Below are 27,784 nucleotides of genomic sequence, written 5' to 3' on the forward strand. Positions count from 1 at the left end.
AATACTTTTAGATTGTTTTAAGAGTTATTTGGGCTAAAAGGTTCCTTGGTATTGACATTGAGTGTAATCCACTGGAAGACTACTAAAAATAACAAGACAAAAAAACCCCACAAACAGTTGAAAAAGTCATCAATTTGCTACTCTTACAGAGTAAGGAGTTTGCACAGAAGTAAAATTTAGGAAGATCTAAATGTAATGAAGTCAATTTCAGGTATGCGTGTCAACTTCCTCCACTTCAGGTTTTTTTTTTTTTTTCCTGAAATTAACTGATTTGTAAAATTTGATATAAAAAGAAGAAACCACCCACCAACAACTACTTTTTCTCATTTTGTACGAGCTTTTATTTTCTAATAACACAGTCTAGAAAACATTCTGAATTGCGCTCATTTAAATCAGATTATTTAAGTAACTTGCATCCATGAGATAGTTTAAAATTCAAAGGATTTAAAATCATTTAAGAAGACACCATCTCACCAAACCATTAAGCAGAATCTTAATGGGGCAGCATTTTACTTGATGAAAGTAACTGTGACATTGGTACAAACATCCAAAAATAGTAAACTTGAACAAATACTTAAGTCTTTGCAGTACTATTACTTGTAGCCCCAAACCTACAAACATGAATGTATATGCCTAATTTGAAGCACTTAAATATTTTGTTGAGGGCTGCAGAACTCTTCTTGTACCTAAGATTAATCACATATATAATGGTTAATATGAATAAAATCACAGATGTTTTTACTGTACCCCCTAGGTCAAGAATGCCAATGAGAATCTGAAATCAATGAGTACATGAGAGATGAAAAACCATGAATTCAAGTTTTGTGCATTAAATACAGTTCTGTATTCAGTAAAAGGGGGTATTATCAGTGCATGGAATAGAATTTAGAGCAACTTGGTAAAAAGTGTCCCAACAAATTTCATAACTCAATTCTGGTTATAAATTATTAGACTGAAATTTCAGACATGAACAGAAGAAAATAGATTATGTCTTGTACAAAGTACTACTTGGATGCCCACAAGTGCAGAATCCATTTGACCTCACTGAAGCCATTAACATTTGGCATCTAGTCTAAGCTTCTTCAAACCTTATAACTTTATCATCAATCAGGAAAATTAAGCACCACACTAACATAGCTGTAAACATCTCACCACAATTACAAGAACAATAACAGAAATAACAAGATGCACAGCAAGACAAGCAGACAAGAGAATTTCTTTCCATCTACAGCATTGTACAGCTGAAGCCTAGTGACTTACAATGCATAATAGAAAGAAGAAAAGGGATAACTCCTTGTAAAGAAGAGAAATAAAGATTCCAATACAATTTTTAGGATTACATTAAATGTAAAAACAGCCTGTGTATTATTTAGTAAGCCATCATGTTGACATACTGTTTATGTTAACACAAAAATGTTCATGCTCTTGACATGAAACATGACATGCCATTAAGAAGTCACTATCTGTAACTACATCAGTAGTATCCTTGGGGAAAAAGAAAATTTGACAGAACAACTCCAAGTACTACTGAGAGGAAGTGGAATAAATACAGTCCTAATAGAAATTACACTGAACAATAAGAAAGTGATTTTAAAAAGCAGCCATGAATATATATTTAATTTTAATGTTTTCTGGTAAGTATATATGGTTCAAGACAGATTTCCTGAGGAAGTTCCTTACCTAAAGGTCTATCTTGGCAAAGGACATAACTTGGGAACCTAAGATGTGATGCTGAGATTCCTAAAATATGCTGTGGGGGTGGTTATATCTGTCAATATGATATCTGTGGAGGACTTTTTGAAAATAGCCATGATCTGAACCATTAAGGATTTCAAAACTAAGGCAGCAAACTTTAAAATCAAACAGCTACTCACAGCAGATAAAGTAAAGGAGTGAAGGTACAAGGCAGAGGATTTTACTTGCTCAAGTCAGGATGGGAGTGTGTAACTGCATTCTGAAGAGGCTCCAAGTGACAGAGCTGAGCTGCTGGAAGCCTTTCTAGGAGGGAATTACAATAATCCTCTCCATCAAAAGGTATGTGCTGCTGCTGCTATTACATCATCACAGGATAAATAAGGGCACTGTCTGCATCAAGCACACCACTGAACAGACATTTTTCAATCTCATTCACTACAGAAATCTCCACAAAGAAGAGGGGGATGAACTGGAGAATAAATTTTTACTACAATTTCTTACTGCTCTCAAATCTGCAAATCAGACTGTAGTGATGTCTAAAAAGAGAGAGAAATCGCCTAAAGAAAACAAATATATGCTGATAAGATTTGTGCTTTTGCTGTGGCCAAAGCAGGGATAGCTGACAACATGCCCCCTTTCACCTGGCCTATGTGAAAAGAAGAGCTACATTTGTGGAATTCTTTGTGTGAGAGTCACTCAGCTCCTTATCGCTCAAACTGGGACAAAAATTTTTGCTATTTAACATTCCTGCAATACTTGTGAGCGCTCACTTCATGACATGATTTTGGTTTCTGCCGAACTAACCTTAAATGTCAACATTTTATCATTACTCTGACAGCCTGCACCACAAAATTGTTGGCTTCTTCCAGAATCCCAGAATACTTAAGGTTGGAAAGGGCCTCTGGAGATCATCTGCTTCAACTCCCTCACGCAAGCAGTGGAATCAACATTTGATTTCCTCATGCTTGGACAAACTGAGATTTTCTTGTATTTACATGTGTTGAATTGGCCTGTAAACTGAAAAACATGTTCATAAATCACAAAATATTTAAATATGCATATAAATTAAAATGTCAGGGACTTTGGTTCATCAAGTTGAAAGAAGGTAAAAAATTATTCCATGCATTTTAAAAATGTTTTTTGTAAAACTTATATTTTGAAATAATATAAGCTTGTTCACATTATTCATTAATTACTGCTATTAAAAGTATTAAAATTAGTATTAAAAGTATTAAAAATTAAGCACCTATCAGCTCCCAATGAACAGTAAGTAACTTTCTTAAAAGAGAAACCTTATGTGACACAGTTTATGAAACTTCTGGTAGCATGATTATTCAAAGTAACATCTTGTACTCCTGTAGCCTTACTGAATTTTAAAGAAAGTTCATAATGGAGTGGGGGAATTAGCTGATGAACTTCCATCAACTACAGCAATAGCCTTCATGAATAATTCAATATCTGCCCATCTCCTCTTATATAGCAACAGACTAACAGCTGCAGCTCTCAAATGACAAGTGTTGTTTCTTTTGAAGCTTCTGAAAAAAATACACTGATTATAAAATAAAGTATATAATAAAATTTTCTTTCCCCCTTTTCACTTATCAGCTATAGACACGGGTGAAATTTTACAGCAAAAGTAGAAATTTTCAAATGGAATTTTTGGAGTTATGCAGCAGGTCTACAGAAACAGATGGAAAAGAATTCAGGTCTTCTACTAAAATTTGGTCCTTTATCTTAAAACAGCCACACAATACATTCATATAACTGTGTCCCTGAAACCTATTTAGATCAGCTTTGTGCATGTACAAGCTACAAAATTACACTTTCATAACACCTATAGCTTCATGCAGACAGGAAGAAACTTTCTGGTCTGGGGTTTTAGAATCTAAAATTTTCTGTAATGTGCTATGTGAAAATTTCCCACTTAAAGATGCCAGAAAATAGAACATGTTTGGTGAGTATTCTGATATGGAAAAGAGTTTCTCTTGTGCCAACAAGACTTCAGTAAATGGAAGAAGGAGCTTAAGAAGATATTAACACAAGTTTCCTTGTGCAATGAAGCCTGTACCACTGGTCCAGTTTTAGGAAGAGAACCGGCTTTCACAGAATATCTTCTCATACTTCAATTCAGAATAGAAACTGTACAAATCTGCTTATATATATTTTTATTAAGCAAGATAGACAATGAAACCAAAACCAGATAAATTTTAGTCATTCAGACAAAGACCTTCCACAGCCACCAGGCCTTATTACTTAAAGGAAGAGTTCTCTCAGATAAGTTTGTAGAAACAAGTTGACTATTTTTCAGTGTTATTATGTAACAGTGGGTATTCAGAGAAGGAAAATATTAGCTTACTATAATGCTGAAATAGCCACAGTTGCCTGGTTTTCTGAGAAGCTACTGTGTACACAAGTTCTGACTGAAACCTGTAGTGGACAAAATCTTTTTGATGATGCAAAGTTGCTGCTTTGCCCTCTTTTTTTCTTATTAATTTAAAATATAGAATATTTCTGTCCATAACCCAGGATCTCCTTATAGGAAGTGTACTCTATGCACAAGAGAAGAAAAATTCTCTGCCTTGCATGTCTATATAGGTATAGACAAACATGATAAAAATTAAGGAAGTATTGAAGATTTGAAAGTGATCCTGTTGACCAGAGAGTACACGTTCCTTAAACATCTGCTTTACCTTCTTGTAATGAACTGTTTCTTTTCTCAGCTCCAGAAATGCCCCGGCTCCTCTCATTCAAAAAAATGTCAGGATCTTTCAGTGCTTGAATTGCCCAGGGGGTCTAATATAGGCCTGACTTTAACTGGGATGCACATTGAGCACTTGAGTAAGAGCTTTCTTGCCTGGAATTTTTCTAACAAGATACTGAAGAGAGAGGTTTCATTCTATAACATCAAATGTATATTTTCTACACAATAGAATCTACAAGAAAGATATATGTTATGTTTTCACCTCCTTATGTTTGATATTTTCACACTTAAGTTTTCAAACAAACTAAAGTGGAATTATAAGACATTCAAAACAACAAAACTATCTGTCCATTCTTAGTTTTTCATTTGTTAGATAACAGAAATAAAAAACCAGAACAGTTATAGAGACAGTGTATTTGCAAGCTTAATGACACTGCTAATTAAAAAAAAATAAAATGGTATTAACAGCTTTGTCAATTAAGCTCAATATAAGATCATTTAGAAGTGTCACCATGAAAGAGCTACTTTGTCGTCACTCATATTAACATTGTCAACACGCTTAAATTTTCTGAATAATGCAGAAAAGAACCCCCAAAATTACAGTATTTTCCTTGAAAATAATATGTATATAATTAAAACACTGTCTATATTTTTGTCAATGACAAATTGTTAGAGAAACAGAGGCCATAATATAATTGGCCAAATAACTGATATTTGTACATACATTTTTTTGTGTTTAATATTGTGATGGGATTCAAAATTAATCATTTGTAAGCTATCTCTTGCACTGCATAGATGCACACAACTTCTGAGATTTAGGCAGGTGTAGCATGACTGTACACCACTGAAATTCTGTGCACTGTGTAAGAGTTAGTGATCAACTCTGTCCCCATCCAGTCCCCTTCTCTCTTAAACTGTGTATAATTTTTTCTTGAGTAATGTGTTTGTCCTGCATCTGCAGGCAAACAGATTAAAAAAATGATATGTGCATTTTTGTAAAGAAAAATATTTCCCATAAAAACAGTGCTTTCACCAGAGGCAGTACTAGCTCAAGCTATCATTACTGGTGAAGAGCCATGCTCTATGAATAATACATTTTTGAGGCGAGTTCACATCATAAAAATAGGTTGTTTCTGCTCATGAAAAATCCACATCTAGCCTTACACAGGGAAAAAATCTGCTTCAGCCAGCTAGAGAGGGTGATTCTCCCATTGGATACACGCTACTGGTAAGGCACTGGAAAGTATTTTCATGGGAAAAAGACCCCACTGTTCTACTTCCTTAACAGCAAGGAAACATAGTCTTATAATATTGATTATATCTTAATTTTCCTGTATATAATCATACATACAACTGATACTTCTAATGATATCTTCAAGTTATTTATGTTACTGTTGAAGTATAAGATGGAAATACATACAGGATTTATTTACTTGATCTATATATTTGCTTCTCTGAAGATACAGATATCTGAATACTATCACTTAAGTATCAATGTTTATTCCTGAAACATTACTGGGACACTGAAAATACTAGTCCCTACTAGCAGTGATGAAAACTTCATGTAAATTAAAAACTGCAGAACCTGTGAAAAAAACAGCTCTCAGTCTATTGCTTTTCTGCTTTTCTGTTTATTTGTTTCTTCGTTTGTTTCTTCATGGTAAGTTATCAGCTATGTAAAATGAAAAAAAAACCCTGAAACACCCTCTTTATTTCATATCTTCTTACTTGTTATGTATCTACAGCTGAGATCAGCACTGATGTTTGAAACAGGATCTGAAACTGCTTAACATTCAGAATAACATTCAATATAGTAAGTCTTCAGCTTTGGAATTTATAATCTAATTTGTCCAGTTTGGATGTGTATAAATGTAATCTTTTTTACCATATAAGATTCCATGTAGGATCATGAAATACCAGGCAAATGGTGCTGAGATTCTGGTGTTTAGCATTTAGATCTAAAAGCAATGTATTGTTGTACTAAGCTGCAAATAATTGTATCAGTTTTTTAAAATTATAATGATTTTTTGGGTGGGAGGTAGGTTGGTTTTGGTTTTGGGTTTTGGGTTTGTTTTTAATAAAGGAACCATAATCAAAACGCTTAAATTTTTAAAAAAATAAGGTTGACTGGTACACAATGAGAAAATGTTACATTCTGAAGTCTTTATTTTGGTCTTTACCATCTTTCCTGACACTTTAGAAAAGTTTCAATTATCAGTATTAGGATATAAATTTGACCCTTTTAGAAATGTATTAAATTATCCCTTTCACTTCTCATTCCCCTAACTAATAGATGTGTTGCAATCTTAGTCTTAAAAGGGTATTAGCAAAGTTTTAACAATATTTCTGGAGTTAAATTGTGCCTAGCAATCAAGACATAGAGATAGTAAAAGAAATCATCTGAGGACCCTATTTTCTCTGTCTGCTTTTTACATTTTATGTGATAACTGACACACTGATGCTATTTGTCTCCTAGAAATGCCCACATTAACAAATCCCATCCTAATGTAATTTTAGGACTAATTAAAAGGGTGAAATTATTTCCAGAAACTTTGAAGGTCTAGCTTGTAATAGACCTCTTCAAAATACAAGAATACTCTCCTTAAAAAAGATACAAACAAATTAAAATATTATAATAAAAAACAAGGGTCATAGTCATCTTTTAATTCAACCTGTCTATAAAATCAAGAGAAATTAGGTTTGGTATTCTTACATTTATCTTTTAGATACCAAAATATGCCAACATATATAAAAGCACTTATAAAGACCACACTAAAAATTACTATATTTTAACCCATAATACAGAAGATTTTAGGTTTAGATCAATGGAAGAAATACTTATTTTATACAGTAACCCTATATATATGGGGAAAGAACAAGTTTATGGACTGATTATTTTTGTGAGGTCTAATTGAAGAGACATTTTGACAGTTTTACTTAAAATTAAAGGCATACCCAGCACCATGCAATCATAGTTTGAAAACCATACATATTTGTATAAAAAGCACACACACATATATATAAATATATGTACATATGTATAAATATATGTACATGATCATAAGAAACAACTTTACAGAAAAACCATAAGCGTAGTTAATGACAGCCTACCACTATTGCGTATTTCCAGACAGCCTTTTCAACATAATAATCTATCAATAATACAAATCTGCAACTAGGTGAGGGACAACAATATGAATTCAGAGTTGTAAGTATATAAATGCATTTCTCAAAATGAAATAGTCTTTAAAAATACATACTAAAAACATAGATCAAGTTTATTTAAATATATTTATTTTATGTTAATGTATATATGCAGATATTTCAAAGCCAGCCAAGACACTAGGCTCACTAAACCAGTTTTCAATTTAGGGAATTAATAGAGATCCTAGCTGTGGAAGATTTTTTTCTTTTAGCTGTAGAATAAAAAAAATAAAGAAGCCAGAGCCATCAACCCATCTGAAAAAACTATAATTCAAAGGGAAAATTTAGGTCAAAATAAAAGAATTACAGGCAACATCAGCTTGTAAATCAAACTCTGTTTTTTTTTAATAAATATGTAGAATGCCTATACATATTTAAATGGCTTATGCTGTAAACTTAGTAACCCAGTGTGGAAATCGCTGTTGTCATCCCTGCCTTCATTGGGATAGAGGTAGAAAGCAGCAAAGAAGGAACACAAAATTTGAGCTGTTGATTGATTTTTTTCTTTGGCAAAGACAGTGAGAACACCCCATCACCTAATAAATTGTGTTTTTCTCGTTAGATACTTTCCATAAATTTTAATTACTTACACCAAGTCTTCCTTTTGAAAATTGGGAAGAAAGGCAAGACATTCATAATCGTAAAAAAAAATCTTCATTTCTTTCCATCTACCTTTTTTTGTACTATCCTTTTTGTTCATGCTGTTAAGGCCAAAGGTAGAGCCATTCATTAATGCGTGTTTGCATAGCATTATGCACAGGCCCTAATCTATGTTAGAACCTGTTACCACAATAACACAATAAGTGATAACATTAAGGTTTATAGCTTTTATTCTGTAGGCAGTAAAGTAAAAAAAATTCATTTTTTGATTGGTTTCTACTCAGCCTCTTACTAACTATAACTTTGCATGAGAATATATATGTATATATATATATATGTGTGTGTATACATGTTATCCCTGTATACAAAATTCTTTTGTATAGTTAATTCAGTTAATTAACTTTTGTATAGTTAATTCTTTTGTATAGTTAATTCAGTTAGTTCATTCTATAGTTAAATACTAAAGAATGCATGTCTTTGGATGATCAGGGTTATATATAAATTGGAAAATTTGTATTTATATTATTTTATTTAAAATAAACACTATAATATTGTCTAAAATAGTTGGGAATACTACATTTATTCCCAAATGGCCAAAATTACTGCCACCACTTGAAACTGAGGTCTGTCAACATTCTGTGGTGATTTCTATATACACATAATTAGTAAATTTGAACTTTACGAAGTAGGAATTAAAAATGAAAGCTAAGATGTTAAACAAACACCCTGTTTAACCCAATGCAAAGTAGCCTGGATAAAACCCCAAGACTGAACAATATGTAAAAAAAAATAAAAAATAATTAATTTCTTCTCAATTACTTAGAAAAGAGAATCCTGTATAAGTGACTACAGCAGCATGTTCTGCCACATTTTTTCATAAATTGAGCCCTGTCAATGACAGCAAAACAGATTGTGTGCATCTGCTGGGATTGAGCCAGATGACAGTGGAAGAAACACACATGGATACCTTGGCACAACTACTAAGGAAGTAGAAGAAAAATGGACAGAAAGAAGCAGAAAGTTCTAAACTTTAATTAAAATGGATTTCTAGCAAAAGTGACGTTATCTAAAAGTCTGCTCCTTTGCTTTAGATTGTAACTGTCTAAAAGCCACTACATATTTATAGTCTACATTGCCTTGTTTACTCCTCATGGTACTCATATGGACACTGTTACCACAGTGCTTGGGTCACACAGAATCTGTCTTAGGGAAATACCGACTCATTCTACAGACAGGGGATTGATGCATGAGCAAAGTGAAATCTTCATAGTCTTCTAAAAGAGGTTCTGGAAGAGTTGATTCCACACTTCCCAAATCCAAGCTGCCATCACAGACGCTAGAATATCCTTCCTCTGCTTAGCTATTCTCTCAGACAAAAGTAGTATTACACCTAAAATCAATGCAAAACAAATAACCTGCTAATACTCTAGCATTACAGGACATGGGCCTCGCACATGTTGAATTAGCATAAATGATGATTGAGTCAGCTTTGTTATTGCTGCTTGCATCTTCTCAAGTTTCACTTGAATATATGGATTGAGAACCCAAGATGGCTCTCAAAAGAATCAGTGAGTTACAGTTGTCAGTACGGATCTGCCACCACAAATAGTGGTAACTATGTATTCTGACATAGAAGGAGAACCTGATCTTCAGTAATAGTGAAAAACACTCTCCAGCTATTGACTCATCATGGCACCAGAACTGCATGCTTATACTCAGGAAAGAATTCAGATATTCTGATGAGACTGTAAAATATTTTTTCAGCTGCAAAGTAATTTACATTGTTTCCCTTTTGGTTAATTGAAGATAAACTAAATACTTGAAGGTAGACCAAATAAGCTGGCTCCTCCCTCCCTCCCTTCCTTCCTTCCTTCCTCCCTACCTACCTCCCTCCCTCCATCCCTTTTCTAAGAATATAGTGTTCTAGTAAAAAGGACATACGAACTCTTCTGAATTTTGTCGTGATGTTTTACACACTTTTGTCTTATACATCAGCAATAAAATTGGACTGCCAGATGAGTAAAGATTCATAAACCAACTTATGGTCTGAGCACCTTAAGTAATCCAGAGCACCTGGAAGTCTCATGAGGCCATCAGTCTCAGCCTGTATATATTCCATCTACAGTGATTATTTGGTACTCTGAAAGTATTTCAGAATCACATTAGAAAAGTAGAATGATTTGGACTCTATGAAACCCATGCAGATTATAACATAATACAATTAACATCTAGCAGACAGAAGCTGAGGTATACTCTCCTAAACTGAGAGCAGCTCTAGAAAAGCATAAAATGTACCTTCACATTCCATTTCATTTCAGGGTATGTGAATGGCAAGCACACACGTACACCCAAGAGGGACTTAGAAAACTGCTTAAGTCTGCTTATAATGCCCTTGATCAAAGAAGTGGTACATCTTTATACATTCTTCCCAGGGTGGTCCAGAAGAGAAGATAAGAAGATCTTCTTTTGAAATGTTCTATTCAAATGGTATCTTTGTTTCTAATGAGTCTGGAAAAAGAGAGCGGAACTGAGAAAAAGAGGTGGATGTTAATTAATGGCATGAATCCTGTATATAAGGCAGTTTTTAGTAGGTCATCGAGTCAGTGAAGTTGTGCTAGAATACATGAACAAAGGACATGCTGTCATATATTTACTTATGTCTTAAATACTCTTAAATAAATACATTTTTATATTTTGATGTAAGTTCTCTTCATGAGAAGAGATCAGAACTTCCAAATTATAGTAAAAGCAAAGGAAAAAGCAGCATGTTTTTATAACTTATGAGCAGCTTCAAGCTTTTGGTTAAATACTAGTCAAGACAGAATATCCACAACTTTTTAACTGGAATTAACTCTTCTTCATTAATTCAACGATACTAATGTGGTCATGAAATCAGCTTTCGACTCACAGCCACATATTCAACAGGCACATTAACTATATAAGAAACTGGCTGAAGAGTCATGCATGCTAAGCCACAAGGTCTTTCCTAAAAGACCACCCAAACTCTGGGTCTGAAGATGAGAGAGAACATGCAAAAAAAAAAAAAAGGTTATTTTGGAGCTGCTTTTTCTCTTATAGGTATATGAAACACTCTTAGGTAGCCTGAGAGATTTAGCACACCCTGGAGCTGTAATTCCTGTCTCAGCCAATCCATAATCAATTCATTACTCACTTACAACATGCTCACTGTTCTCATATTCAATCATCTCTTCATGTTTCTAACTCCAATCCTAGATTTCAGAGCTTCATTAAGCATAGTATGTATCTGTTCAAAAGCAAACTCAAATGAAAGAATGAGGTCACTAAAAATTATGAAAGACTGTCACAGAGGTATTTATTACCTAGTTTTATGTATTCAGATGAATGCACTCATAAAGGTAAAATCAAAAGAACTATTTTCTTATACATTGTATTTTATAAAGTAAAATCAAACTTTTCAGACAATGCAATAGCAAAGATGGCATTGAATTGGTTGTTTAAACTAGCTATAAGTTTAAACAGAAAGCTATATTACAGACTAGAAACATGGAAAGGCTTGCATTTTTTAGTATGAGAGGTAAAAGAGATTGAGAGACTAACTCAATAAGTAAGGAACTATGGCATTCCAGCAAAACATTACTCAATTACAGTCCTTCCTTTAATGAGTATTTCATTACCTATAAAAAAATGTAACAGCCTCACATTTGGAAACTGAGACTAGCTTTCTCCCACAATATTCTGTAACTGATGGAAGACAGAATTTACCATTAACTGCTCTATGTTAAGAGTAGGAAGTCTTTCCATTCAGGTTTCTCAACTCTTGAATTTCTGCCATAAAAATTAAACCAATGTTCATAAAGAATTTATAGATTTTAATTTGGGATGTGGATTCCAGTAGACAACAAGACATAGCAAAGTAAATCCTAAATTCTCCTTCAGATGTTGCCCTAAGTCCTTTTTAATTTTCTGAACACATCCCAACACAAATTTAAGGTTTTAGTAAAAGCTGAGAATTTCATTCCACTTAGGCATTCATAACAGACTTGCAAAAAAAAAAAAAAAAAAAAAAAAAAGTTTGCAGTTCCAGTGAATATTTACACTTGGGGGTTCCGAGTCCCTTTTATTCTATTTTTCAGCTTCTGCCATTCACTTGCAATGTTTTTACCTTGCATATGTTGCCTTAAATAAAGTTGATGTATCTCTTGGGAGATGATGATTACTGAATTGTACATTAAGGATGAACCGACATTTTAAAAATAATCCCAATATTTTTAGGTTTTGAAATTTGTATTGAAGGTTTCTCCTCCCTAATCACCTTGGAAATTGAAACCGATGGGTTACATTTGGTGCTGACAATTAATTATTGCATTCAAGAAACTTGATCAAAGTTTGGAGCACACTTTGAAACTGAATGTGCTGTATGCTCACCTTTTCAGTAGAAAGACTGTATTTTAGATTTAGATATCTAGTTAAATCATGGTCATAGAAAACGGTCTTCGTGAACAGACATAAGAGTGGGTATTTATTCAACTACTCTGCATGTAAAAATAGGATGCAGATCAATATATGAAAATAGAATGCTGATGATTCTTTCATTCACATATTATCATCATCAGAATCTCACAAAACTATACATCTCTAGATTCCTTGTGATTTTAAAGAGGCCTTTTTAATATATCCACATTGTATTTTGACTTTATATCTATCAAACATGGCAGTTGTATTTTTTAGTATGTTATTTAATTCATAGAGCAATCTTCAGATCCATTAGTGGAATAACTTCCTCTTTCTGATCACATCTAGAAAACAGTAAAGCAAAAGGGGCGAACAAATACTTTCTTCGTGACTATTCTCAAAATTACTTTCTGTCAGAAATCTGTAGAAGTGTCCTGTTGGAGTAGTCAAAAAAGTGATGGTCTCAGGAGGTTTGCTTGTAATCATATACATAAAAATGTGTTAGAACAGAGTGCTACTGTTTTACAGACTTTTACAGACCTTTAACAGAAAGCAGCTCAAGAAAATAATCATTTGTCCAGATAGGTGACAAGTACTGCTCTTAAAAACAGAGCAGAATGTCTTTCTTTTTTTGTCATGCCTCTTTTGCATGGCATATTGCTTCTTACTCTTATATGTTGATTTTAAAAAAGTTAATAAAAACACACCCTGTCTCCATTGAGAAATCCTTACATCCTCAGTTATGTGTATTACTACATGAATAGAAAAATAGGGAAAAAATCAAAATAGCATTACAAATATGATGCAAAGTAGTAATTTTTCTATTGCTTGCTTTTAATCTGACATAGTGATTTGCATTATGCCTATCACCACTGTATCACCTTGTCGGAACCCAGGACACCCCTCTGGGTGCCCTGGATGGCCCAAGCCGCTGGCAGGGGGCTCTGAGACCCTGGCATGAAGCCAAAGACATGTGGTGTTTCAATCTTAGCCCATGGAGCAAACTACCAACTCTGTATGAAGAATTACAAGTCACAAAAGTTTAGATAGCACAACAGTAGTGATCACAGGGTGAAGGGAAAAATTTAGGATTTTGTACATGGGGGTTTGGGACTTTGTATGTGGGGGTCTGAGGGTCTAAGATGGAGGGACTTGGGTGTGCCCTGTCCTCCTTCTTTCTCCTTCCTAACCTCCATGTTCATGGTGATGTTGGCACTTTTAGATTGGTTTAGAATAGAAGCTGACTGTATAACATAGGTAATAGCTATTGGAATAGAGCTGTAAATATAGTACACGTAGTTTTTAGTATAAAAGATAGCACCAGCCTCATGGGAGGGTAGTGTGCCTTTGGCTGACCTGCTGAGCGGACCTCAGCAGCTCAGGAAGAAAATCTTTTAGATAACATACAATAAACAACCTTGAGACCGGACAACTGAAGACTATTGAAACTTTCTTTGGAAGCGTGGGTTGGAGCAGAGACTTTTCCACCTTTTGGGGTCACCCTGAACTGGGGGAGACTCCAACATCACCTCTCATGCAATTTTTAAAACTATGAAATTCCAGAAAATATAGCACCCAGTAAGGATGCTTTCTAGATGACTATTTTGCATGTCATCACTCATTATAATACTAAGCCCATGACACTATCTACTGGAAGCATAACTGAACTAAATGCAAGGTTCTCAACGAGGATTTAAGTACTGGAACATGTATAGAAAATAGATTTTCATTTTGTTTTGTCAATAACAATTTTTGAAAAACCCACAAAAATATTAGTCCAACTTGTATGCCAATATTACAGGAAATGTAGAAGACCATTCTTCTCTTTCTATCCTATGCATAATCTTTTTTATGGCAGCGTCAACAATAAAATGGAAACACCAGATCTTGTTGTTTTCCCTGTGAAGATATGCAGATTTCTACCTACCAAAGATACAGCTATAATTATGGGAAGTTTGCTTCAATTAGGTAGCTTGGCAATCATTTCATCCTGTTTTAAGAGTAAAATGGAAAACTTTTCTTCCACTTATTTTTTCCAACTTATTTTCCACTTTATACACATTTTGAACAAAAAAATGTATTATTTCCAATTGTGAACTACACATAATGTAACGAAGAGTACTAGCCTGGGTTATAGTTTTTTGAAATGTGTATACTTAAGAACATGAATGAAATTTGTTTTAGTTTTAAATGACCATACCCGTACATAGACTCTTACCAACATTTATGGTCATATTTATAATTTCTAAATTTGTCTATGTGTGTTTTGGATAAAGTTATAAATTTTGTATGCCATGGCCTGAATGCATTTTCTGGCTCAGTATTCTGAAATAAAAAAATGCGTCATGAAGAAGATTAGTAAGTATGCAAATTGACTCATTTCATAGATTGCACTAGGGTGGTAACATGGATTTTTTTCTCATTCTTCTGCTATATGTCCATCTCATATACATAAACAAGATGACGTGAAAACTGATGATTTTTCCAAGATTCTGTCTGCAAAATCAAATCAAATTTGTCTCATCAAATACTGTTCCAAAGATCTTTCCTTACAGCTCCACAACATGTTTCAATCAACAATCAGTAAGACCACTGCCCTATGTCTGAAACAATTAAAGATTATTCACAGCAAGATTAATTATATACACTTCAACAGGAATTTTTAATGAAAAAATCCTGCAAGATTAAGGTTTTAAGTTTGACTAACATGACCAGCTCTCCTTCATTGTATCCCATCTTAACAAATAGACCATATCCACATTCTTGTAACCTCCCTAAAAGCCTTCCTCCTCTATTGCTGTTCTCCCACTTATCATACTCAGTATAAGCAGACACATACTCAGAACACTGACGGACAGACATAAAGCAGTCCTGAGGCTAAATCTAGAGAACACACTGTCTCCTGCTGGTTTCACAGAATGTCCCCAGAATACTAACATTTTTATAGTAGTTGCCATGGGATATGGCCATCAAAAGGGAGTTCTTGGCGGTAAAATACTGAGGTTAAAATGCCAGGCTGAAGGGGACACATGGGCCAGCATTACAGGATGGTCACAGAACCTCAGTGTCCCGTTGTTTGTCTACAATGCCCTCCCCTCCTAGCCCCCATTTTAGGGACAGCTTTTCCACCCAACTCTGATGAAACTATTTAAAACAGTGTTCATTGAGAAGTCCATATTGAATTTTTAAATGGAAAGTACTGCAGTCAAACTTCTTACAGGGCGAATATGTTCTGAAACATTATAATATCTCTGATAATCCAACAATATCTAAACAATCTGGTTAAAAAATGCACTATTATTTCAAGCATAATGTCATATTGAATTTTTTTTCACTAGGGGGAAGAATTTTATTCAAAATCACACAAATAGCACATGCTAATCTGTTACTTGATTTTTATATTACTAAAATTAATGTTCCACATGGATAGTGTTCTGCAGTTTGTCAACTTGTTTTGATGCGGTTTATAAACAATTTCACAAGCCTCCTTCCTTGCCCTTTGTACATACTTTGCTAACAGCTATTGATTGACAACTTAAAAGTAAATAGTGAAATTTAACTGAGTGTGGCATGCACCCTATATCTATAAAAGCAAACATAAATAATGTTGTTTCTAATTCAGTTCACTTAGACCTTGAGATTACAGAATGAAAAATAAGAGATGGTAATAAATATTACCAGGTGAATTCCTGCACTGGTATTTTGTTATAATTTTTATGATAAACTTCATTTAATCAATTATACAGTTGAAGAAATAAGAGTAGGATGAGACTTGTTAGATTTGAATCTAAGTTTCATATCAGCTTTATAACATGGAAAAAGAAGGCAAAGGAGTTGTATGCCATCTGTTCAATTCTGTCCTTAATCTGTGGGCTGCCTTATGGTTAGTTTAAATGGAGGAAGCAGATACTGACTGACTTCCACGACCAGCTGTATTGGCCAAGATCTCTGGAGCTCTCTTCACTTGAGCTCTTGCAGGCTTCCAATATTGGGGAAGGTGCCAGAAGGCAGAAATAAGTACATCTACCCTGCAGGAGCAGGTGACTGCTAAAACACCTGCTCAGGGAATTACAAGTGGGGCATAGTCTATCTGACCTCACTGGTGTGATTACTGAATCCATATAGTGTATTCCATATAGGACTAAAATAATTGTCAGATAAATTGTCCAGAAATTGTTCTAAGTCAGATAACACAAGTGTAGGCTATAATTTGAATCTCTACAATCTAAATATAGTAATTTAAACAAACAAACAAACAAAAAAAAAAAAGGGGAAAAAATAGCTGGGTGAGGTTCTGTTTTCTGTTTGGCAGTCTTTCAGAGTATCAATCCTACACTGGAAATGACACAAAGAATCTTTTTTGCTTTGCTTCCCTCTATTTTTCTTCCACATTTTCTTTCTCTTCACAATCCAAGTTGCAATGTAATATATCAGAAAATTCTATCAATAACATGTTAGCTTTCCTCACAGAATAGCACGTGTCATTTGCATGCTTTGAAACTTTTTCAAGATGCAAGGAAGTTTAAAGGATAGGCTTCTATGTGATATTTCTTGGGTTAAATAAATAATTGATCTTTTAAAGATCTCTTTGCACTTTAAAACTACAGGGAGAAAAATGCTATGTTAACAGGGCTGATGGCAAAACACAATCCTAAAATATGCACTTTTAAAATGTTATAAAATCAGATACTAGTTTGCATGAACAAGATTTACATATATAGATTTAACTCTCTGCATACAGTCAGAATTTTTCTGACTTAATTAATCATATGTGCATTGAGAAGACATGAATTTTTGTTACTCATCTTAACTCTTAAACTTTGATTTTCAGTTGCAATCTGACTTTATATATCTTTAAAAATTCTTGAACAGTGTAAGTACCAAGGAATGTCACTGCTTTTCTTGAAAGTCGTAGAATAACAGGCTTTATTTCCAATTCAGTTTTCACTAAATTGATCTCATACTTTACATAAAACTGTGGCATTAATTGTGTAAGAGTATTCTCAGTCTTGGCTGCTTCTTTATCATTATAAGAGCATAGCTTATGCAGATGAAATATACAGCTGAGGCCCATTGATGCTGGATAACTTTCTGAAAATTAAACTTTTCCATAAAATATAAGTTAAAAAATTCTACTTTTGTATTGTAGAGCTGAATGTGTTTTTTTGAGGCATTCAGGAGTTATATGACCAGACTGCACTTGTAAGAAAAGGACACTGTCTTTACTACTTCAGACTCCATCTCAATATTTTATGCAAATGAACTATTTTTCAGAAGTACTGATCATTCACATACACAACTAAAAGAGTAGGATGCACATTTGGTAAATTTGAAAACTATCTTCACACAGTTTTCCTTATCATACAACAGGAAAATTATCAGGAATGGCTACAAAATATAATAACTATTCTTTGAGGACTGTAGTCAGCGAGCATGTTGCAGACCAGTATTTTTTAATCTTATTTGGCTGTGAGGTCCCTTAGAACATTTCAAACATTCCTATAACTGCATTTATTGCCTATTTTGAGGGCTTACTTTTTAAAGCGTCATGCTAGCAAATGTTTAAAATTTCTCTTTGAGCCTAATAATACATTGTTGAAAAATTCATTTAATGCACATGGGAAACAAAAGGAGAAAAAGGAAACGTACTCTATATAACTTAAACATTTCAAAACACAGCTAGTCAAAACTATAGTGAAAGAAAATAGAACTGCACCTTCAGTATCCATTAAAATGAAACATCTGAATTTATGTGAGTTTCCTGTCTGATTAAAATAACACATACAAAATTAAAAACATAAATAGTAATTTTATGTATCACATAAGATGAAGAAAATGAATTAACAATATTTACATTTAAGGTTGACTCATTCGTGTTTTATTATGTGAAACACTAGGAGGCATCAGTTGGGTAAAAAAAAGAGTTTTTTTGAAATATTGTATGAAATTATAATAGAAATTATCAGCTTTCTACTTTCATACTTCTAAATGTTAAGGCTGCACATTATAATTAAATTATGCAAATAGGAAAGAACTCTATTTTCACTGATAAATGAGATATTTAATAATATGGGGAAGCACTTAATTTCTTGGCTATTTTCAAATCCGACTACACACAGGCAACACAAATAATAGTTTTAAAATACATTATATTCTAAAAAAATAACAGAATAAAATAAGAGTCTTTAGTTCTTGTTCAATATTATAATTTTTGATAAGTCTGTGAAGCCCTGACACATTTTAGGCACTCTCCTCTGCTCATAAGCTCTTAATATGGTTAATGCAGTGAATTTAGTATAGCCCTAGAAACTTTTTAGAGCCTAGGCACTTTTAATAACTTTAAATTGTGATTACAGGAAAGTATCTAGACAAATATCTTTTAAAAAATTCTGAGAACAAAAATCTACCACATTTTAATTGTATTTCCCCATAGTGGTGTATAAGTTTTCATAAAATTTGTGTAACAATGCTACAAGTGGTTGTACTTTCACTATAAAGTCATACAAATCCAGCAATGTCAAAATTGAATTTTCCTTGATTTAAATTGTATTTAACAATGACTAAGCAACAGAGTTCCAGTTGTCTCATACAATAATCACTTAAAACTGAAGCATGTCTTGCTATGCCACAGCAATCAGCTTTTATTGCTGTCCAATCAAAATGACATGTGAACTCCCTAATCCTTCTTTTGTAAGGCACATAAGACTTTGTTGTCACTGTTGGTTTTGTGAATCGCCCCTATAAGCTGGTCTGATTTCCTAAAGATGACAGATCTCAGTGAATAAACAACCTCTACTGCACTGCAGTCAATGAGAGAGTGGCATTAAAGTGGAGGGCTAAAGACACTAGCTTTTAATCACCTGTCCACATGTATCATTGATCATCAGTTGTAAGAAAATGACCTTAAAGCTGGTCAGAGGACTCAAGTAATTACTTCTAAAAATAGTTTAAAAATTCAGTTTTTCAATTTTTCACTTGCACCATCAGTGTTTGCTGACCAAAGTTCTTCTGAATCCATTTTGCTTCTGAAGCAGGATCCAAAATTGTGTTTTCATTCTTTTCAAATATCAGAATTCTAACTCTGTTTATTAAGTTTGAAGTTTTCTAGCTTTCAGAATTAAAAATATTGTTTTAAAAATATTTTGTACCTAAGTCATTACAGAGCTTAAATTAGGAGATAGCAAAATCTCTCTGCTGATATCAACTAGCAAAATTTAAAAACTTAAAATGCATAAAAATGCAAGTGTTTTGGTTATTATTCAGGATGCTGAATATGGACTCTGAACTCTTGGAAATAGTCATAGTCTAGGGTCTATGAACTCTTGGAAATTACATAACAGCTTATGTAGATTCATCTCCATTATCAGTGTTTTGAAAAAACACCAATACACCTTACTAGATTTTTGGAAAAATTGTCGCACAATTTTCAATAATTATATCAAACAGATAATAATGGACCTTAATGTATCAAACTCTGAGCACTTTTTCTTTCAAGAAGCTAGTAACAATTAATGACTTCTTCCTTAAAGAAATGTAGAAATAACTTCAGCTGTCTCTGAAAATGAACTAAACTATCTTGATGAACAATAAATTAATCTGTTATAGAGAAAAGTAAAACTAAAAGAAATTAAGTTGGCAAAATATTCTATTCAAAACTCCTGCTCAGTTCCTAAGTTTCTAAATAGTTACTTTTGTCTACTGAATAATGAGTTACTAAAATATTTCTTAAGGAAACTTTTGTGAAAAGCTCAGAAAGCTTCATTTCTCTTTGTCTGTAACATTACAGGCATTTTTTAAAAAAAGGACCATTTAAGAAAGGTATCTCTGGTTTTGAATGTACATGTTGCAGGTAGATGAAATGTTAAAAAAAATAAAAAAAAAATCTGGATCCCATATTGAAAGAAAATTCACAGTAAGAAATTATTTGAATTAATTTTCTTGTTATGCTCTAAAACTAGAAACTCAGGAACATAACTGTAAAAGACTTAATCTCCCACACTATTCATCACTTAGTACCATTTTTAATAAAGCTCCTAAACTTATATTTCCTTTTTCTTGGTCAAATAATCTTAAGAGGATGCAAACAGTATCTGATCTCTGCATTCTTTTACAGGATATTGAAAGTGACATTCTTTACATCTCTGTCCTATGAAAGCTTTAGGCTAGGCAAGAGGTCTAGTCTCTTTGGGTCCTGATCCTGTAAATTGTTATCCTGTAAATTGTTGCTCATTTTTCCACAAGTAGTCTCAGCATTGACAATGGGACTAGTTGTGTAAGAACTCCTTTCCATGTGCAGGTCCCAGAGCTACCTTCTCATACTAACTAGAGCATATTAGTATAAATATATACAAACAGCAAGTTTTTAAAATAAAAGCACATGTAAAACAAGGAATATAGACATCTGGGATTAAGGGCCATTGTCTTAAGTTGTTCTGCAAGAAATTTTTCTATTACTTCCAAGAGGACAGACATATGGGCAGATATTTCAGTGTAGGCTCATTATGAATTATGTACTCCTAATACAGAAAGAATAATATAATAGATATTTGAAGAAAACTAATAAAGTAAGAAAATTTTGTGGGTCTTGGACTTAAAGTAAGGTACTTGAAATCCTGTAACAAATACAGTTCACAAAATAACAAATCCCCAGAGAAACCATATGACTTACCATTTGAACTGAAAATTAGTATGTGTGCAATACAGAGGTGCTGGAGTAGTGGTTCACAGGTGGTACTATCTCCATGCCCTGCCAAGCACCTAAGAATTAGTTATTGTACTCCATATAAACATTTTTACTCCTCAAACACAATAGCCAGGAAAGTGCCAATAAAAGAAATCTAGTCTTCTAAATGAGAAGTTGCTTCTAAAATGGTTTGCTTGTCATTCATGTTATAGTTATTTTAAAATAAAGATATGAATCTAGGGCATATGCTATTAAAGTGATTGTCAGATATGTGCAAGGCAAATTTTGTGTCAAAGCCATTATTTTCTGATCACCAGCAAAGTACTGGTAAAGTGCCTTTCTCTGTTTAATTCTCTGAAACCTTTAGTCTTAAAATGTCTATTACAGTATTTATTTAAGTATGCAGTTATTTGGTAATAATACTTGTTACATACAATAAAGAAAATAGAATTTTTCTATAGAAGACAATGCTTAGATACCCACAGTGATTCATTGCATTTTGTTTTGCACCATGCTGCATTGCTTTTATTAGTATTATTGGTAGTAGTAGTAGTAGTAGTAGTAGTATGGAAATGGGATTATTAGCTTGTTTTTTATGCTTGTTTTGTTTTTCCGGCTGACAGAAGGTCACGCTAAGTTTTATGGGAATTAATAAGTATTCTAATTACATAGTGCAACAATAATCTTACAAGTCTCTCATTTACATTTAACTTTATCTTAGCCTGTAAGTGATCGTACTGCAATTATGTCAGCTAGTTCTGTAATTCTGATTAGCTCCCTTGTGTTAAAAAATTTAAAGATTACTCAAAGTACTGTGTAAAGACCAAAGCATACTGTTCCAAAATCAGTTTGCAGACCATCACTTAAGTTCCCACATAAATGCAAGGGGTCTTTCCATCTCAAACGTAATTCAGATTAAAGATGTACAAAGTTGAACACTTGCAAGCATGCACTACTTTAACTCAAGACTGAAGAGCCTGTGATGACAATGAAGTTTAAGAGCATTTCACTGAAACTAGATTGCTTCTTTAGTCTGATAAAGCAGAGTGCAAGCACTACAAGGTCATAGCTTTTAAATCAACTAAGAGCCATCTAAATCAAATAAGCTTCCAATACTTCACAATATCAAGCACCCACATAAATTATGTAAACTAACTTCATCAAAGTTTAAACAATTATGACACTGATAGAGACAAGTTCCCCATAATTTACTAGAGATTTAACTCTTGTTTAGCAAGCTACTTTTAAGCAACTGCACAGTCACACACTAAAAGTCTGCAAGCAACCTCAATCCCAGTTTACATAAAAAGACTGATACATTCTTCAAACGCGATAGGAAATGTACCTAGGGCTTATGTACCATTCACATTACATTTTATTCTGACGCAGAATTTCACATGTACTTACATTGTAAACAGTTAGCTGTTTGGCTGATCAGACTAGTCCTTCAGATATTTTCCTTTCATAGGAAAAAGAAAAAAATCCCTTTACTTCTTCCAGTTTTAAATATTCACCAGCTGGTTCAACATGCAGCCGCCTTGAATCACACACACAGCCTTCAAAGTCAATCCAATAAGCAGGCAGAAGATGCCTGGGATGTGTGAGCGCGCGCGCGCGCGTGTGTGTGTGTGGTGCGCGTGTGTGTTGCGTGGAGGAGGAGAAAGTGGCTGAGCTGCTGGTCGGATTAAAAGTAACCGGACTCGTCCTGAGATCGTCCAGGAAGGAAGTAGCAGCAGGCTAATGGGAAAAGGCGAATAGCTCACAGCCTTTGGAACATCGCGAAGGGGAAGGAGGAGGCGAGAAAGGGATTCAAACTACACTCCCGATGAGGTGTCCTTTTCTGCTTGTCGCTCTTCCTCCTTTTTCTTCTCTTTCTCCATTTCTCTATTTCTCTACCTCTCCCACAATCCCAAACGAATGACTCTCTCCTCCCGAGCTGAAGAAATAATCAGTTTCAGTCTCGCAAAAAGGGGGCGGGATTAGATCTAGAAAGCGTTTTAATAAAACAAACATAGAGCAGCAGCAGTAGCAGCGGCAGCAACTCTTTGCCCCTCAAGTCTAAACTAGATTGATAAATTGCTCCACTACACTACTTTAATTATGTATATGGTATGCAGAATAAATCACTGAGCATCAGCACCTCAATCAAGCCCTTTTTAAATGATAATTGCGTCTTGGGTGAATCAATCTTTCCATTCCTGACATTTTGCTAATTTTAGTTTTACGGTGGGGGTAATGGCATATGCCACACGCAAACTTAATGACATCCTTTATTACATAAAACGAAGACAAGGCGGCGAGCCGCTGTGTGTTTTCCCCTTCCTCCCGGGCAACCACAGCGTGCGGAGGGAAGACAGGAGGGCAGCGAACCTGTGAGGCGGGCTGGGCCCTGCTGTGGGGCAGTAACCGAGCTCGCCGCACCCGGGGACCTGGGGAACCCGGGGTTCGGAACGTCCCTGCGTGTTGCATCCCCGGCACCCCCGAGGCGGCACCTTCGGAGTGGCTTCACCTCCGTCGCGGAGAGGCGGGCGCCGAGAGCCGGCCCACGGCCTCCGGCGCAGCCCAAAGGGCACCTCCTCCTGTGCCTCCTCCGGAGCGCAGTGGGGCTGCGGTCCTCCGGCACTTGCCCCCGCCCCCGAGACCTCCTGCCCAGCCCCTTGGCTGGGCTCCCCCTCCCGAGACCTGAGCCTGTTGAGCAGCCCAACTTTCCCAACTCATCCGGCTCCGCGTCCCGAGTCATGGGGAACTGCTCCGGCGCAGCGCCAGCTCAGCGGTGCTTTCCCCGCGATGAGCAGCGGCCAGATCCGGGCCCGATCGCCTCCTCGAGCAGATCCCGGCCACGGGAAGCTGTGGACACGAGACGGTCTCATGTCAGACTCACCCACAGAAATGCAGCATTGAGACCACGCTGTGTGGTCAGGGCTTTATTTTTTTTTTTTTTTTTAATACGTTCAGTTGCTTCTAAAACTAGACTGAAAGGACTGCACTGTGAGTTTGAATCCAGATTAAGCATGTGCAGTGATTTGAGTAAAATCTTGCGCATACTTTTAAAATTTTTGTGCAGATAGCCAACTTTTATGGTCTTTTGGGAGGAGGAGAGGAGTTTGTAAAGGCAGACAGTATTATTTTTATGATAGATTAAGGTACTGGAACAGCATATGTGATAAAACCAAACGACTTAATTCAAACACAGAGATAAATATATATTTGGGTTGTTCTAATACAAGTCCTTGGTCTCACAGTCTTTTCCCCTAGAAACATCTCATTGGGCCACTGACCTACTTCCAAAGTATTTGACAGTGAATTTTATTTACCTTTTCAGTTCAACCGTACTCTTTAAAACATGGATGCTCAAAGCGCAGTCAGAGCAAAATAAAGCTTAATAGCTCTAACAAGCATCCTGCAATTGCTCACAATGCAAATCCTTAGAGAATACTGTGGGTCTCATCCATATCTTGGTCTGTCTGGGTGAGAGCGCACCACTCTCCGTGCAGTGACATGCTACAAATGTACCCACACCAATAATGACAGTGATACTGATGTGCTCAGACCCACCAGACAATCAGATAGAAGTGAAGCACATTGTACACGGTGGTAAGAGGCACATATGCACAGCAGTGATAGCACAGCCTGAAAAACATTGGGAAAGAAATACTTTCTCAAATTCAAGTCTGCTGTGAAGCACAGCATGAAAGAAATACAGAACAGTTACACAGGTTGTACCCTTGCTATGTCTCTTCCACAGACAATTTTGATCTCCCAGTGTGGCACTCAACTATCCAGTAATATTTGTATATTCTTAGTGGCAAAAAATAGAAAATTATGTTAAGACTTGACACGTTTGTGCTCTAACTGAAAATGACTGGCATCTGCTTTATTTTGTGCAGGATGTAAGTTTTCTGGTGTCTGGTTAGTTGGTAACACAGCCCTTCAACTGACAAGACAGAACATGAGCACTGTCATATTTTGAAAATAGTTATTACAGTAAGCAAATATTTCAGAAAATAAAAGTAGCAGTTTAGAACTTCAACTACACCTCCATGCGGGCACTTGTGATCTAATCTTTTTATAGTGGTGACCTTCACATAGTGGAGCACCTTAAAGCCATGCCAAGTTTTTGTCACGAGCACAATTAATCAAATCCATGTAAAGGACATCTTGATTTTTACAACAGGGTTCAGATGCCAGATGGACAAACAGATATAAGGGGAGGGATCAGGATTTGTCATTCATTTCTGGTTTAGACAAGATGTGAACTTATGCAGCATAATTTGAAGTGTTTGGGTGTTTTTGTTTCCCTCTCTTTGGGTTTAATTTAAAAACCTGAAATAATTTCAAACAGTAAAAATGCCTTTGTTCTGATATCTGTACATGTACTCAATCTCCACAAATGCACCCTTTTCAAATTTCTGGCACAAGAAATTTCTGTGCACAGCTTTTTTGCTGTCCACAGTCCATATATAGATCTGCTGACAATTTTTTTTCCCCAATCTATCACCTGAGGCATGCAGTGTCTTAAACCATGAGACATAGGTCATAATGTAATAACTATAAAAATGAGATCTCCAAAGGTTTATTAAAGAGTGCATCCAAGTATCTCTTTCCATTACAAGTGTGATTACTTCAAGGAAACATTTCCTTTTAAGATGATTATCAAAGTGTATTTTTGTTCTTTTTAAGATGCAGAATATATTTTTCCTTAGAAGAAATGAGATTGCCAGCTTACATCCTTTAATGGTATTTAAACTGAAAAGCAGTGAGGTTACTATGAAATTACCTTTGTGTCTTAACCCTGGGCTAGCATGGTTTCTATTTTCTGTTTAAAGTTCTGTTAAAACACATTCCACTCTACGCCTTGCTTTCTTCCACCACCTCCCTATTTGTAAGAGCAACACAGTGTAACTCTCCTTCCCATGTCTGGCTGCTTTTAAACTTGGCCCACGCTGGGTACAGCTCTTGAAGAGAGCTTTATGAAATTATTTTAAAGTGAGCTGGGGTGGTTGCCACAGCAACCCACCCTGAGAGAAATTGAGGCTATAGATTAATCTACCCCACAAGATTATTCAACAGTACTGTATTTGTTCTTCATTCATTCAGAATATTCCCTCAAACCATATGCTTTTATAATGAACAAAAATATATAAACTCAGATAATTTCAAAGACAGCAGGGTTGTTTTCCAGGAGCACAAATTAGTTGCTTTGTAAACCTTTGCAATGAGATGACATGTACAGGATTCCTTGCAAAATTGTTTAATTGCAAAAAATATATCTGCAATGTATGCATTGCTGACATATTAACTTAAAATAAAATGGCATGCCATTACTAAAATGGTGTTATCACCACACACATCACAAAACGACTACAGAAAGCCTTTGTCACAGGTATACCCATAAGTATATAACACAGTAGAGTTTTGCTCTCCAGGTTTTGCTTTGAACAGAAATCTAAAAAAAATAAATAGTACTTGGTGATATTAAATGTAAAAAATATTAAACACTCACCACATACACCCTCTTTATTGTCAAAATCATCCGCCTCCAATGCTTTACTTAATCTGTCCCATGGTAGTTACTTCACAGTTTACAATTCGTGTTCGGCACCTTGGATGTTTAAAAGCACAAAATTAGCATATTATTAAAATTCAAGCCTTCAATATATTTTAGAAGATTAATGAATAATTTCTATAAAAATAATATGAATCTTTACTGACGTGCACTTAGGCTTGTCTTACTTGTAAGTAGCTTGACATTTTCAGAAGCTGTTATAAACTCCATCTAAATCCTGCCTTAGGAATGCTACACTATCAGTAAAATTACAAAACTATTGATTGCAGGTTGTACTTATCCTCCAGTTGGTATTTATACTTTGACATGCATTTTGGAAAACACAGCCATCTCATTGTTTAATAAATGCATGTTTAAAAGACCAGGATGAATTATAAAGTGGTAAAATTTGGCATATTAATTTTGTTCCTTCTATAAAGGGCAGATATGTGTGGAGCTGACACCAGACATGCAATTTCTTGGGTCTCCTTTGAGGAAGGCAACCAGGTAGCACCCACAGAACATTTTTTCACTCCAAATACACGTTTTTCTCTGCACGTGTAGTTGTAGAGAGGGGATCCCAGCTGGAATGACTTGGTTTTGAGGGGCAACCTTTCTGGCCTCTGCCCCAACCCCTCGCACCTGCACATATCATTACCCCGGCTTCTCATAATTTATTTATTGATTCATGATTTCTACGTGCTGGGCTGTCCCTTCGGGTGAGGTGGTCGGGAGTCACAGCAGGAGTAGGTACGACACTGGTCTCTGGCCCCATCTCTTGCTGCTCCGCGGATCTGGCGGCGCCGGGCGGGGCAGCGAGTGCCAGGGGGTCCCGGGTCAAGCCGGCGCTGCCGATGCTACGGCCACCGCCCTTTACTCGTCCCCGTTCTGACGGGAAGACCCTGGGGCGCTGCGGAGGCGG

General features: G+C 35.3%; 1 protein-coding gene across 26 annotated transcripts in view; it reads right to left on the bottom strand.

Annotated features, from left to right (window-relative positions):
* MEF2C (myocyte enhancer factor 2C) overlaps positions 1–27,784 on the bottom strand; it is a 280,803-nt gene that overhangs the window by 243,709 nt on the left and 9,310 nt on the right. For 14 of the 26 annotated variants that reach the window (XM_038125304.1, XM_038125279.1, XM_038125294.1 and 11 more), the window contains exons 2-7: positions 26,821–26,919; positions 24,000–24,164; positions 22,725–23,253; positions 21,303–21,380; positions 11,377–11,480; positions 10,496–10,727 (exon numbers count right to left, since the gene is read on the bottom strand). The gene's annotated coding sequence lies outside the window, so the exon portion shown is untranslated. Of the gene's footprint in view, positions 1–2,499; positions 2,713–10,495; positions 10,728–11,372; positions 11,481–21,302; positions 21,381–22,724; positions 23,303–23,999; positions 24,165–26,820; positions 26,920–27,784 lie in introns of all 26 variants that reach the window. The other 12 variants (XM_038125287.1, XM_038125285.1, XM_038125288.1 and 9 more) reach the window with 9 other exon arrangements.

The sequence above is a fragment of the Motacilla alba genome, chromosome Z (assembly GCF_015832195.1).
Source record: "Motacilla alba alba isolate MOTALB_02 chromosome Z, Motacilla_alba_V1.0_pri, whole genome shotgun sequence".
In the NCBI taxonomy this organism is placed as follows: Eukaryota; Metazoa; Chordata; class Aves; order Passeriformes; family Motacillidae; genus Motacilla; species Motacilla alba.